Source organism: Oryctolagus cuniculus, chromosome X (assembly GCF_051225735.1).
Source record: "Oryctolagus cuniculus isolate XC-2025 breed Fujian yellow rabbit chromosome X, ASM5122573v1, whole genome shotgun sequence".
NCBI classification, from domain to species: Eukaryota; Metazoa; Chordata; class Mammalia; order Lagomorpha; family Leporidae; genus Oryctolagus; species Oryctolagus cuniculus.
The window spans coordinates 67,623,920-67,639,765 of NC_142888.1; the positions used below are offsets into that span (position 1 = coordinate 67,623,920).

General features: G+C 36.4%; 1 pseudogene; it reads right to left on the reverse strand.

The window, feature by feature from the left end:
* Window positions 1-1,579: 1,579 nt before the first annotated feature.
* Window positions 1,580-4,067, reverse strand: LOC138847545 (52 kDa repressor of the inhibitor of the protein kinase pseudogene; annotated as a pseudogene).
* Window positions 4,068-15,846: the final 11,779 nt, after the last annotated feature.

Consider the following 15,846-nt stretch of genomic DNA (forward strand, 5'->3'; position numbering starts at 1 on the left):
AGCAAAGGAAGACCTTTCTCTCTGTTTCTCTCTCTCACTATCCACTCTGCCTGTAAAAAAAAAAAAAAAAAAAAAACATATACACTGACTGAAGGATGAGCAGGGGTATTGGTGACAGAAACAGAAATAAAAAGGGATAAATTAGGAAGAAATCTTAACAAGGGAAGGAGATACTGGAAATGAAGAGAGGTGAAATATGGCTGAAATTTAAATTATCAGAAAAAATGGCTACTTACAAACATGATTTTAGGATTGTTGGGCTCTAACCCTCACTCACTTGCCCTCTTCCCAAAGGAATCTCCTCCAAATATCAGATGCTACCTCACCATTTAAGTGACTTGACTATATAAGGCCTTCACAGTTCTCTTCAGAAACTGCTTTATTGGAATTCAGAGATATTTGCAATGAGCAGAGTAGTGCTTACGTAAATGATTACAAAAATAGCATAAATAATTTAACTTAAGACTTCAAGTAGCATTTTAGCAGGTTTATTTTATATCTACTTTACAATAAAAGGAATATGAGCAGGAATTGTGGCTAGCATGTCACATCCCATGCAGGCACTGGTTCAAGTCCCAGCTGCTCAACTTCTAATGTACCTCCCTGCTAATGCACCTGGGAAAGCAGCTGAAGATGGCCCAAATGCTTTGGACCCTACCACCAATGTAGGATACCCAGATGCAACTCTTGGCTTCAGCCTGACCCAGTACTGGCCATTGTGGCCACTTGGGGGAGTGAACCAGCAAATAGACCTCTCTCTCTCTGTCTCTCGCTCTTTCTCTGTGACTCCACCTCTCAAATAAATAAATAAATCTTTTTTTAAAGTATCTATCTATAGAGTGATGGAGCAGAGATTCAGATGCAAGTATCTGACTTTAAGCCAAGCCTCCCAATCACCGTACTCCTTAAAAATAATAATAAAAATGAGTGCAGTGGATGTAGTCATGAAAACAAAGGCAGAAGAAAACAGACGAATCAATTTTCAGCAGCCATGACCTTTGATTCTGTCTTGACCATGAAACAGAATTACTTGACGTACACCTGCTAAAAAGATGCAGACTCAACAAAGGACTATAAACAGCAACAACCAGATGTGGAATTGCAATGGCCGGCTCTGGCACTCAAGTTTTAGCTATAAATTATTCTTTTAAGTCCTTTTGATAAAGATAAAATTGGCACTGAAATACTTGCTTGGTGGTGCCATAAACTTCTAGTGAATCCCTTACCTGTCCATTATAGATTTTTAACATACTTAAAACTCCTACTGGTCAAAGGCCAATCATGGGTTTCATTGTAAACTTTATAAAATGTGTTCTTTTCTCTCAGATCTCCTCAAAGTTTATTTTTTTTTCAAAAACTCATAACGCAAGCACAGTTGGCTACACATTGGGAATAAATGTCATATCTAAAATGGCTTAATTGAAATAATTCCAGAGGCCACTAGCCAACATGCAGAAATTACATGTGGCACTGCCAGTGCTATTTTCTGCAAAAACAGAGGGGCCATTGCATCATGAAAGTGCAACAGGAATCATTTAAATAGGTAGCTTATCAATGGCTAATGTATTCAATAGGACACTTACGGGCAAGGATATTCATTAAGTGCCCTATATACATCAAATGTATGAGAAAGTTTATTTTCAAAGTCACATAGGAAAAACATATTTTTAACAGTTTTTGAATTATCTCTAGGAGGCTCTGACTTAGTTGTATAGAGTTCGATAAATGTATCTACCATTAAGCCAAGATAAGTTTTATATCAAAATTTATTTTAAGCAAAGCCAACTTATTAGATCTTTGCTCTGTTAAAGTGTTCCTCAAGTAGGTTTGAGACAATTTTGTTCACTCATTCTCAACGTTCATCCCAGGAAAAACACATAGGAGCTTTCATGATTGTATGCAGATTAGGAAAACACCCTTCGTTAGGCAGATGAGCAGACTCCATAAATGGTGGATGGAAGCTCTGTATCTTTCCTTCTGTCTTTTCATTTAATTCTCCAAAATTACATTTGGACTGAGAGAGTGTCAAGATTGGGCAAGTCACTTGGGTACATCTCTGTGTTATGTTCCTCCTATACATTGAATTTAAGCTGTTCCATGACTGAGAGTACCAGAGATAAGCACCTAAAAGCTCTTATGTGCTGCTCTGAGAATATATGTTTAATTTCCTGAAGAATGTGCTCCATTGTTGGAACACTTTGGGTTCTTTATAGTAACTATAAAACATTAGTTGGAGCTCCAGGTTGTCTTACTGAGGAGTCCTGTGGAATTTCCCAGGAAGTTTCATTTGAATATCAAGCTTGCTGAGTCTATGACTTCCTCAAACTAAGATTCATGATGCACTTCAATATATTCCACCACTTCACTGAGTGAATTCAGGGCTGCCGTCCAGTTACTGACTGTAAAGAAGACATAAGAGATTTTCCCTTGGAGATTTTTCTCAAGGCTCCTGTAAACGATAAGACATTGCAAAGCCAGCGCCACAGCTCACTAAGCTAATCTTCCGCCTGCAGCGCCGGTACCCTGGGTTCTAGTCCCGGTTGAGGCACCGGATTCTGTCCCAGTTGCTCCTCTTCCAGGCCAGCTCTCTGCTGTAGCCCGGGAAGGCAGTGGAGGATGGCCAAAGTCCTTGGGCCCTGCACCCGCATGGGAGACCAGGAGTAAGCACCTGGCTCCTGGCTTCGGATCAGCACAGCGCGCTGGCCGTGGCGGCCATTTGGGGAGTGAGCCAATGGAAGGAAGACCTTTCTCTCTGTCTCTCTCTCTCACTCTGCCTGGCCAAAAAAAAAAAAAAAAAAAAAAAGATAAGACACTGTAAAGAACAACAATTGTAACAATGAAATAAAAATCTGATACTGCACTAAGGCATACAAATGCTCAGCCAACTATGCATTGACTCTATCTAATATTTGTGTCACTATTTATGCTATCTAAATACAAAACAAGTATTTACAGAAGGCCTACAAAAACTTCACAAGCATCTTGCCTGAGTATCCATTGAGAATGGCAAATTTCCCTCAGTTCTTTGCCCTTTCTTCACTGTTCTGAAAAAGAACAGAAATTACATTTTCAAGTTCAAGAAGCAGTTCTGGTGATCGATGGAATAAAGAAAAAACTTCCTCAATTGCTCCCCATGCAACACATGCTCCCATAATTGGCACTGATTTTGCGAACCATATGTTTAGCACACGGGAAGAGCAGAGTGTGCAGATAGCCTGAGGTATATTTATCTAAAAGTCTAGGAGCAACAACTTTCATTTTGGGAAAAAACCGACTGAACACAATGGAAGGCTGGCCATGACAATAGTTCAGGCTTAGTCCCTATTTTCCGTTATTGCAGTGATATTTCACAGCAGAATTTTCTGCATCAGCTTCTTAAGGCAGGAAGCCCACAAATTCGTCCCTCAAGTTACAAAATGTTCCAATTAACCACATCAACATGATCAACACTTCCCTAGCTGTGTCCGATACATCGTCAGGGATTATGGAAAAGAAATGAGAGTCCCTTACTTCTCTGAGTGTTTCTTCCTGCATGCAGCTCTCCCAGATCTCTAGCATCTGTTTCTGCTGTGTTTTCAAACAGATCAGCATGTTAACTTCTGTGCTCCCAAAATGTTTTCTCAGGACGGCTTCTCCAGAATGTATACCAGCACTGCAGGAGTGCTAGAAAGTTATCAGGAATAAGGAGACCTTCAGAGATTTCATCATCCTCAAGTCCATACAAATGTATGTTTTGTTTTCCCATAAGAATAAAAAATTATAAAAGAAGATTTTAAATATCCTTTTTTGCTCCTTCTTTTCAAGAGTTAAAGGTTAAATGTCTTCATCTTACTCATCTTTTTTTTTTTTTTTTCTACACTGGGATTCTGGGCAGTGCTATTGCTTCTTTCTGTATGTCTTTGTTCCTGTTCAGCATTTTGTCAATTTTTTTTCCATTTCAGGGTCCTGATTTAATCTTAACTCAATTCTTTTATTTATTTATTTTTTCTGTGTCTACCATGGGGATCGTTCAAACCATTGGTAAGATCAAATGTTGGAATTACATTTTCTTGGAGAACTGTTCTATAAGGACTTCCCCAATGACTTCACAAGTATCTACTTCAATTTTAAGATATGAAATAACCCAATCATTATTTTTAAGATTTATTTATAAAATGGCAGAGTGACAGAGAGAGAGAGAGAGAAAGGAAAGAAGTCTAACATCCACTGGTTCACTCCTCAAATGCCCATAACAGGGTCTAGAGCAAGCCAAAGCCAGGAGCCAGAAACTCCAAAGTCTTTGACATATACAATAAAGTTCATTTAGTTGATTAGCTTATAATGTTTATTTAGATGAGTTTTTATCTTCTAAGCCAGTTCTACTATAATTCTCTACTCATTCTGGACATCTGGCTGGATCCTGTGGCAACAGAAGGGCCTGTTTAATGGTATGCTCTTCTCTGTGCAGTTAGGGACAGTGAAGAAATTTGGCCTTATCACCTGCTTGTGAGTCAGCCCAGTCCTCTCATCCCTGTCTCATTAGGGCTTTCTGATTGGGCTCAGGAGTTGAAAAGGTCAGCTGGTCAACTTAACAGGGTTGAAGCATAGGAGAGGGATCAAAGATATTCTCTTTGTTTTTCTTTAAAGATTTATTTTATTTGTTTGGAAAGCAGAATGACTGAGAGAGAGAGGAGGGAGAGAGAAACAGAGAGAGGAAGAGAGAGAGAGAGAGAGGAGAGTCAGTCTTTCTATCTGTTGGCTTACTCCCTAAATGGCCATAATGAACAGGGCTGGTCCAGGCTAAGACCAGGAGCCTGGACCTCCATCCGGGTCTCACACGTGGGTGGCAGGGGCCCAGGTACTCAGGCCATCTTCCACTGTTTCTCAGACACACAACCAGGGAGCTGTACTGGAAGTAGAGCAACCAGGACTCAAAGTGACACTTCAATATGAGATGCCAGAGCTGCAAGTAACGCCTTAACTGCACCATAACTATGGGCCCTAAACATATACTCTTGAAATTTATTATAATTGTACCACAATATGCCATTCCTTCATGCTGATCGCCACTGTTGTGTGTGCCGGTCTCCCTTCCAATCCTTTTACATTAATTATTTCATTTAATCCTCACAAAGGCAATATAAGAGAGGTAAATGTGTATGTTCTATATTAAGGGTAAAATGATAAACAGAAAAGTCAAGTAATTTGCAAGAAGTCACATAGTTAGGGGGATGATTTTTAATCCAGTTACACTAAATCCTGAGCCCAAACTCATAGCCACTACATTCTATTCACATTTGTCATTCTATAAACAGACTATGAACTTTTTGGCTTAAGAACTGTACAGAAATTGTTTTCTTTTCTTTGAATGTCCACCTCACAATATCCTTCTGTAGAGAAGTCAGATTATTTCTTCAAGGCCCTCTCAAACTGACAATTTACAAATATTTGAATGATGCTTGTTTCCTCTTTTGCTTTTATGATCATAGTATGTAACTTGCATATAACTTTTCTATGCCTCGGTGTCTTCTTATGTAAAATAAAGTTTAAAAGTAGTATAAGACTCATAGTTTGAGGATAAAATGAAAGAATGTATGTAATGTGCTTGATATATAATAAACTACTAGTAATTAATAATAAAAATATTGTATTTATTAAGATAGCTATGCATTAGAGACGATTACATTTATATACCTCGCTGCCTTGTAAATACTTGTTAGATAGAGATAGAGGTTTTCTCTATCAGTTCTAGTACAATTACTCATATGATGAACTGAATTATAAGTCTTAGCAGATTTGACTAGTTATGAAGGAGAGTAGAGATAAATTCCTATAGCAATCAAACTCCTAAAAAATAACTGTCATTTAAACAGAACAGTTACATATAACAATTTCTGTTCAAGGAAATAAGAAATATTTATATTTATCAATAATCACATTATTTTGTTGAAAATATTCTGTAAATAACAAAAAATTGGTTCAGCAAAAACATTTATTCAAATTTTTGCATTTCTGCAAGTAAAATATTTCCTTATTTCTTCAGAAAGTTCTTTTTGTCCCTCATAAGTGTTTCCTCTAGAGGCCATAACAACACTGATAAGCACATATTCAATAGCTGAGCCATAATCACATAAGCTATTTTGAAACTTCCTTTGAAAAATTGATTCTCAGGCTGTGTTATCATTATCATTTTGATTAACCATCTTTAGCTTCATCACCGAACAGCTAGAAATATCTAGGACTGATTGTTGAGATCAGCCTATTAACTGAATAGAACTGACTCTTCAGTGGATAAGTTACTGCCTAGTAATCAACTTTTTGACATGTAACAAAAAATACAAACATGTAGATTGATTTTGGTCATTATAAGTGGCCTTTGTCCCAGTTTTAGATAATCCTTACAAGAAAAGAATAGTTATAACCCACAGCTTCTTTTTACTACTTACTGATTTTCTACATAGACTTGAATTTACTTCATTTACAATGCAGTAACCAAGAAGATGAAAAATATCACAACGGAGATTAAGGACACAAATTTGATCCTAACTCTTTTGAGGCAGTGAAAAGGACTTTGATTAGTGTCTTGGGGAGGCATTATGCGGCATACACTTTTTTCTTGTTTGAACTTTAAAAACTTTGAGAATGCAATTTATTGAAATGATTGTTACCAAGCTTAACAAAGACAACTGTGTTGCAATTTTATCATTTATATTCAGTAAAATGCTTAGATAGTAGAGTTTATATATCAAATAGTGTTAGCTTATGATATTTAGCTGCCTATAGAATACAGCTAGCACCCAGGAGGCTAATTTGTTTGCATTATTTGGTCAGGTCAACTGCTTCAAAAATGCAGATTGTTGAACTACTGGAAGATTGCATTACATCATTTAAATAAATAGTGGCAATTTGTCAATGTCATCTTAGCTTCAACATTTCCTTTGAAACACCAGGAAACAGTAATTCTGACTAAACTGACCTTTTCTTTTTTAGAATGTGATGACCTGAATCTTCTTGTTCTAAGTAGATAACGCTTATATGTCCTTTATAAATCATTCTTATTTTGCATCTTTTTAGAAAGTGTAGCTAGAAAACTTTGGTAGCAATAGTATATTGATGAAATCCAAAATATATTAAATGTTAAAAATGATGGATTGCAGAGATATGTTCTAACAACTGGATAAACTAATTTTCTTGTTATTTTGATAACTAATGTAGTGTCACTGTTAAAGGAACTCTAACCAAGACTTTACCTATTCTTCAGATTAGCATTTATTTTCTGGTCTAAGTGGTTTTTTTTTTCTGTCTGTTATTTTATTTTTGCTTTTCACTTTGTCTAAGAAGTCTGTTGTTGATACTACCTATTAGAATGTCAATGTAATTATTTAGTTCATTTATGAAGACCATCTAAAAATACTATATAATATAAAAATATCATGGGAATAGAGTAGCTGATGGATTACTGTAAGCAGAAAAGACAAATTGAAATGTATGGGATTCTTCAATCTAGAAAGATGAGTATTGAAAGGGAAATGATCAAATTTCACAAATCCACAAAGGATACACACATGAAATAAACTAGTTCACCAAACAAATCCTACTAAAGTAGAGTGACAAGGGTTTCCTTTGCTGTTTGGAAATGATATTTCTAGGAAAACAAAAATAAATCTTATTTTACCAAACAGTGTAAAGCATGAGTCCAATGGACTTGAGAGGAAATCATAGATTATCTTATTAATATTATTTTTATCAGTCCAATACCTAAACTGTAATACTTCAAAAGAGTAGCTAAGATAGAAAAAAATTTCCAAGGAAGCCCTAGTTATGTAGTGATTTCTACTTACAGAGTCAGAAATCTCTGGTTCAAGTCCTGGTTTTATTTATTCCTTCAGTATGTACTTTTTGAATGTCTGTTATACTTTGCGAACTACATATAAAACAATAAGTGAAACATCTGAAATCCATTCTCATGGAGCCTACTATCTAACACAGGAGGAAAGACATTTAACAAAGAGTAAGTTAATTGATTAATTTATGTAAATTAAGTTTTCAGCTTGTTTTAAGCCCTTTGAAGGAAAAATACAATTGTCTGTGGTTATGAGAATAAAATAACAAGGACAAATTAGAGCAGAGTTGGGGTTGAGTCAAGCAAAGGATTCTCTCAGAAAACGTTTAATCAGTGAGTTGAAAAATTAGCAGAAGTAAATCTAAGCAGAGTATTAGGGAAAACATTGATGACATAGGACATTGTGAGGAAACTGTAATGTGGGAAATTACTGTGTTTAGTGGTAGATATGAAAGCAGATCATTGCAATGTGAGATTATTGAAAGAGGAAGTGAGTGACATGAGAGGACGATCCACAAATAGTTTGTATGGATTTGGATAAGTTATTTAATTACATTCATATTCAGATTTTTTTCCATTAGAAAGAACTTAGAATAATAACAGTACTGACCTGTCACTATTGCTTATGTGAAGTAGATGAGATCATGTACAAATAACACATAATCAGTATGCCTGTCAAAAGAGTACTCAGGAAATGTTAGATTTAACTATTATTATAATTATCTAGGAAGCAACATAGCTTAATTATTGTCTTATAGCCACACTTAACTGGGAACTAATCTGGTTCTACTCTTAGGTAACCTTGGGCAAATCATTTATCATGTTGTAGATTCAATTTATTATCTGTAAAATAAGGATAGTAATTTCATCAACTGGTAGTTTAAGGCTGAACTGGGATGAAAGTTAAATGACACACAGTAAATGCCAATAAATATTAATCATATAGGAAACTAGTAGCCAACTGAGGATGTTTAGGGAAAATTTCTAACCTGAGATCATTATCAAGGAGGACAATTTTGCCCTTCAGCACCATATTTTTTTTAACTCTGAGCTTGCATAAATCAGATAGCTGCCTTTAAAAAATATTTACTTGAAAGACAGGGTAACAGAGAGAGAAGGAAGGAGGAAGGGAGGGAGGAAAGGAGGGAAAGAGAGAGAGGGAGAGAGAGAGAGAGAGAGATTGAGAAGACTCTTCCATGCACTGATTCACTCCTGAAATGGTTGCAAGGGACAGAGCTGGGCCAAGCTGAAACCAGCAGACTAGAACTCCATACAGGTCTCCCATGTGGGGGCCAGGAGCCCAAGTGCTTGGACCATCTTCTGCTGCTTTCCCAGGAGCATCAACAGGGAATGGTGTTGAAAACGGTGCAGCTGGGATTTGAACCAGCACTCATATGGGATATTGGCATCATAGGTGGCAACTTAAGCTGCTGCACCACTACTTTGGCAGCAGGGATCTGCCTTAAATGGCTTTTATAAGTATGTTGGAATCCTCCATATGAATGCCATTGATAGTCATAGGAGAAGCCCTTCATCCATCCATTCATTCTTTTACTTATTTACCATTACTGAGCACTTACCATGTGGTAAGGACTATGCTAGCATCAGAGAATACTGAAGCCAATAACATAGTTTCTGTTTTCAAGGAGTTCATATCATACTTATCTTCACCTCGCATAGTATGATAGATAAGGAAGTGAATAGTCTTACTTGGGGCGTGGCCGGGAAAGTTTTCACTGAATTTGTGGATGTTTTACTTCTAACAAAAATACATGCAAAAAGATTGATGAGGAATGAATTAGGTGTTTGTTATTGCTTGACTTAATAATACTTCTTTCCTTTGCCTGAAACTCTAGAGAAGTTTGAGAACTTAGGGAACTCAAATGTGGTTAAATGTAGGACAGCTCACAGCCACTATTCTAACACAATATGGCTATCAAATGGAGCAGAGACTACAACATTGCCTAATTGGACTTTTTCTAGTTATATGCCCCCTTGTATCTTAGCCTCTTTTTTTATCTGTTTTCTCTTTTGAAAAATGAACATAATGATAATAATTATATCTCAGAGGGTTGTTGTAATGATTGAATGATAATGCAATAGTTCTTTTTCAGAATGTGTATTAAGACCATGTAGCAAACCTTTCAAAAAATGGAGGTGACGGTTATTCACCTTTAGAAATTTGTATTTCATTGTGTGGAAAGTTCTTTATGTGGGGGCAGACATTGTGGTGCAACGTTAATCTGCAGCTTGCAATGGCAGCATCCCATATTGGAGTGTTGGTTCCAGTTTTGGCTGCTCTGCTTCTGATCTAGTTTCCTGCTAATGCACCCCAGAAGACAGTTGAAGATGGTCCAATTACTTGAGTATCCGCCACCCATGTGTGAGACCCAGATGGAATTCCTAGCTCCTGGCTTTGGCCTGGCTAAGATCTGGCTGTTGTAGTCAGGTGAAGAGTGAACCAATGGAGGTACAATCCCCCCACCCCCTCTTCTCCTTATTTCTCTGCCTTTCAAATAAATCTTTCCAAAAAAATGTTGTTTATATGATAAGAACCCTTAAGATAATGCAAGTAAATGGTCTAGAACTTGGCACATATTAAATGCTTATTGTGTTAGGACCAATATTAGTATTATTATTTTTGTTATTATTTTTACTTGATTTATTAATTTTGCTAGGGGGCTAAGCTCTATTACTTCTTTAAAAGATAATTTTTTGACTGTCTCAATTTTTCTCTAAAATATACTTGTTTCTACTTAATAATCTCTTACTTTTATCATTTTCTTTCTTCTAATTTAATTTTTTATTTGTTCTTTTTTTAATTTTTATTTAATAAATATAAATTTCCAAAGTACAGCTTTTGGATTACAGTGGCTTTTTCTCCCCCATAACCTCCCTCCCACCTGCAACTATCCCATCTCTGGCTCCCTCTCCCATACCATTCACATCAAGATTCATTTTCAATTCTCTTTATATACAGAAGATCAATTTAGTATATACTAAGTAAAGATTTCAACAGTGTTCTGGTTATTGACTATGTCATTCATCTTTTCTAATATATACACTTAAGAGCAGAATTTATTTCAAAACATGGTTTCAGGTACATTACACACATATTTTTCATAAGTATGTTGTTTTAACTCATTGTGTTTTCTAATTCCAATGTAATTCCTTGACCTGCGGATTATGCAGAAGTGTATTGTTTCATTTATAGTGGTACAGACATTTTCTAAGTATTTCTTTATTATTTATTTCTAGTTTGATTATTTGATGGTTAAAGAAACTTGTATGGTATCTATATATGGAATATGATTAACACTTTCTTTAATACCAGAATTTGTTAATATTTATAATTGTTGGGTACAGAATTTATTTATATACAATTCAGTTTTTTATCATTGTACCTTCTGCATTTGTTGATATTTGATCTGCTTGTCCTTTTTTTGCCCAACATATCAATTTTTATTAAATTTTTTTTATTTATTTTCATTTGATTAGAGAAAGAGAGATAGAGGGAGCTTTTCCCATTTGCTGATTCACTCCTCAAATGCCATCAACAGTCAAAACTGGGCCAGGCTGAAACCAGGATCCCAGATCTTAACCCAGGTGTTGCATGTGGGTGGCAGGGACTAAAGCACTTGAGCCATCATCTGCTGTCTCTCAGGATGCCATTAGCAGGAAGCTGAATTGGAAACAGAGTACTTGTGACTTGAATCAGGAATTCTGGTACAGGACACAGGCATCAGCTTAATGGCTGCACCAAAGCCTGTCTGTTGTCAAATTCTCCTATCAGTTATAAGGGAAAAGATGTGTTAAAACATATTGGACGTTTCTTAGACTGGCGCCGCGGCTCACTAGCTAATCCTCTGCCTGCGGCGCCAGCACACCGGGTTCTAGTCCCGGTCGGGGCGCCGGATTCTGTCCCGGTTGCCCCTCTTCCAGGCCAGCTCTCTGCTGTGGCCAGGGAGTGCGGTGGAGGATGGCCCAAGTGCTTGGGCCCTGCACCCCATGGGAGACCAGGAGAAGCACCTGACTCCTGCCTTCGGATCAGCGCAGTGCGCCGGCTGCAGCGCACGGCCACGGCGGCCATTGGAGGGTGAACCAACGGCAAAACGAAGACCTTTCTCTCTGTCTCTCTCTCACAATGTCCACTCTGCCTATATATAAAAAAAAAAAAACCCAACCAAACAAAAAACATATTGGACTTTTCTTAAAAATTTGCAAATTTATTTGATATATTTTGAACCTATATTCAAGTTATTCAAATATAGAATTCTTTTATCTTCTTGGAAGATTGACCTTTTTTATCTTTATCCCTTTTCTCTAGTAATACTTGAATTAAACACTGCTTTTTTTCTCATGTGGAGTGTAACTAGTGCAGCATTACTTTGGTTAGTGTTTGCATAATGTGTACCTTTTTTTAAATTCTTAAGTGTTTTGTGAATCATTATTTTTTGAAAGCTTTTATTTAAGGTGTACAAAATCCATGCATTTCAGAATTACAACTTTAGGAACATGGTGATTCTTCCCACTGTACCCACCCTCCTACCCATTCTCCTACCCCTCTTACTCCTCCCTCTCCTATTCCCATTCTTATTTTTTACAAACATCTATTTTCAATTAACTTTATACACATATGATTAACTCCATGTTAAGTGAAGAGCTCAACAAATAGTATGAAAAAATATTGTTGTTCAACGGTCAAGACAAGGTCTGTTCAAAGTCATTGCTTAAGATGTGCCTCTGTAAACAGCATATATTTTTGTATTTTGTTATGATTTATCTACAGTCTGGTGTCTCCCTTTAAATGGGATTTTTATTAATATTTAATATAATTTCTGATATAATTTGGCTTATATCTGTCATTCACTATTTGTTTTCAATTCATATAATTAATTATTTCTTGCTCTTTCCTCTTCTGTCTTCATTTTGATTAACCAAGTTTATTACCATTGCTATTCTACATTTCTCCTGTATTAGTTATTAGTTATATATTTTTGGATTTATTTATTTAGTAATTACTCTAGATATTATGGCATTCATCTTGACTTACAACTAAAAGTTAGTGCATTTTCCAGTTCCCCAAAAGGCAAGGACCTTATAAAAGTTTAACTCAGTCTAATCTTCTTATTTTTGATGCCATTGCTTTCATGAATTTTAATTACATGTGTGCATATAGTACTATGTGTGTGTACATCTGTATTTATATATGTAATCTATCTATGTAGGTATAGATCTAGGTAGACAGTAGATCAATAGATATAGATCTATAGATAGATGGATTGATATAGATATATACACACACTTCTAAACTCCACCAGATGTCATTATTTTAGGCAATTACTTTGAAGGGCAGAATGACAGAGAAAGAAGTAGATACAAAAGGAGAGAGGTCTTCCACCCACTGGTTCACTCCCAAATGCTCGCAACAACCATGGCTGGGCCAGATTGAAGCCAGAAGCCAGAAATTCCATCTGGATCTCTAATGTGGGTGACAGGAACTGAAGTATTTGTGTCATCATACACTTTCCTCAAAAATGCTTTAATAGAAAGCTGGATCGGAAGCAGACTAATCGGGACTTGAAGCCACACTCCAATAAGGGATGTGAGTGCCTCAAGCGGTGGTTTGACTTAGTGCACCACAACATTCATTCATATTAATTTTTATGATAATAAGCCATTTATTTATTTTAAACTTTTATTTAATAAATATAAATTTCGAAAGTAAAACTTTTGGATTATAGTGGTTTTTCCCCCCATAGCCTCCCTCCCACCCACAACCATCCCATCTCCTACTCCCCCTCCCTTCCCATTCTTCATCAAGATTCATTTTCAATTATATTTATATACAGAAGATCAACTTGGTATATACTAAGTAAAGATTTCAACAGTCTGCACATACACAGATACACAAAGTATAAAGTACTGTTTGAGTAGTACTTTTACTATTAATTCACAAAGTACAACACATTAAGGACAGAGATCCTACTTGGGGAGCAAGTGTACAGTGACTCCCGTTGTTGATTTAACAATTGGCACTCTTATTTATGACGTCAGAATCACCTGAAGCTCTTGTCATGAGCTGCCAAGGCTATGGAAGCCTCTTGAGTTCACCAACTCTGACCTTATTTTAGACAAGGCCATAATCAAAATGGAAGTTCTCTCCTCCCTTCAGAGAAAGGTACCTCCTTCTTTGATGGCCTGTTCTTTCTGCTGGGATCTCACTCACAAAGATATTTCATTTAGGTCATTTTTTTTTGCCACAGTGTCTTGGTTTTCCATGCCTGAGAAACTCTTATGGGCTTTTTAGCTAGATCCGAATACCTTAAGGGCTGATTCTGAGGCCAGAGTGCTGTTTAGGGCATCTGCCACTCTGAGTCTGCTGTGTATCCTGCTTCCCATGTTGGATCATTCTCTCCTTTTTAATTCTATCAGTTAGTATTAGCAGACACTAGTTTTGTTTATGTGATCCCTTTGAAACTTAATCCTACCATTATGATCAATTAGGAGCTGAAACTGATCACTTTGGCTAGTAAGATGGTATTGGCACATGCCACCTTGATGGGATTGATTTGGAATTGCCTGGCACATTTCTAGCTCTACCATTAAGGGCAAGTCCGAATGAGCATGTGCCAAATTGTACATCTCCTCCCTCTCTTATTCCCACTCTTATATTTAACAGGGATCACTTTTCAGTTAAATTTAGACACCTAAGAATAAATGTGTGTTAATCAAAGAGTTCAACCAGTGGTATTAAGTAGAACAAAAAAAATACTAAAAGGAATAAAATAGTAAGTTGTTCCTTGGCAGTCAGGATAAGGGCTGATCAAGTCATTGTTTCTCATAGTATCAGTTTTTCTTTTAGGTGCTCAGTTAGTTCTCACTGATCAGGGAGAACCTATGATATTTGTCCCTTTGGGACTGGCTTATTTCACTCAGCATGGTGTTTTCCAGATTCCTCCCTTTTGTTGCAAATGACCAGATTTCATGTTTTTTTTTTTTTTTTTACCTTGTATAATATTCTATAGAGGACATATCCCATAATTTCTTTATCCAGTCTTCTGTTGATGGGCATTTAGGTTGATTCCATGTTTTAGCAATTGTGAATTTATCTGCAAGGTTAATACCTTAATGGGAATTCCCCAGGGAGTCGTGTTTGTCATGTTACAATGAAGTTTCTCTGAGCCACCCAGTTTAGAAGGAATAAAGGATGCAGGTTAGATATGTTAATGAAAATTGTAAAAAGTATAATAATCTTAACAATAAAAAAGTATAATAATCTTAGCAATCATTATTGATACTTATTAAGGTTTCCTTTGGGTCAAACCATTGAGCTCAGTAGGTTCAATTATATTCCTTCACTATATGATGTAAGTGCTGGCACTATTCTCTTTTGATAAATGAAAAAAAGATAAGGTGAAATTATTTTCCAAAGGTTGAATAGTCTTTACAAAGTACATTCAAACCAAAGTGTTTCTGATTTCATAACCCACTGAATTAACCATTACAATAGCATTGATCCATGCAAACTAGGGAGTAAGCATAGCCTTTAGAGATGATTGCATCAAATTAAGAACAATCTCAGTCTCAGTCAGTTCCAAACCAAATTCAGCTTTCTTAGCATCTGGACTATCTTTCCTCCTCCACTATATATTGATAATGTCCATCTGGTTCTCATAATCCAGCTTAAGTTTGTTTTTTCTCTAAAGTCTCAGGGACTTTAGGAATGACCTTGAGAATAGTACAACCTACTAGACTGTCTACTGAGACAGAATATTTGTGTCTTTCAGCTTCATCATTTTAAAGGGTTATATATTTATTTGAAAGGCAGAATGACAGATATGGAGAGAGAGAGATCGAGAGAGCAAACGAGCTATCTTCCATTTGTTGGGTTATTGTCCAAATGGCTACAACAGCCAGGATTGGTCCATACTGAAGCCAGGAACTCCATCTGGATACTCCATGTGGTAGGTTGGAGCTCAAGTACTTGCACCATCTTCTACTTTCTTCCTATATGCATTAAC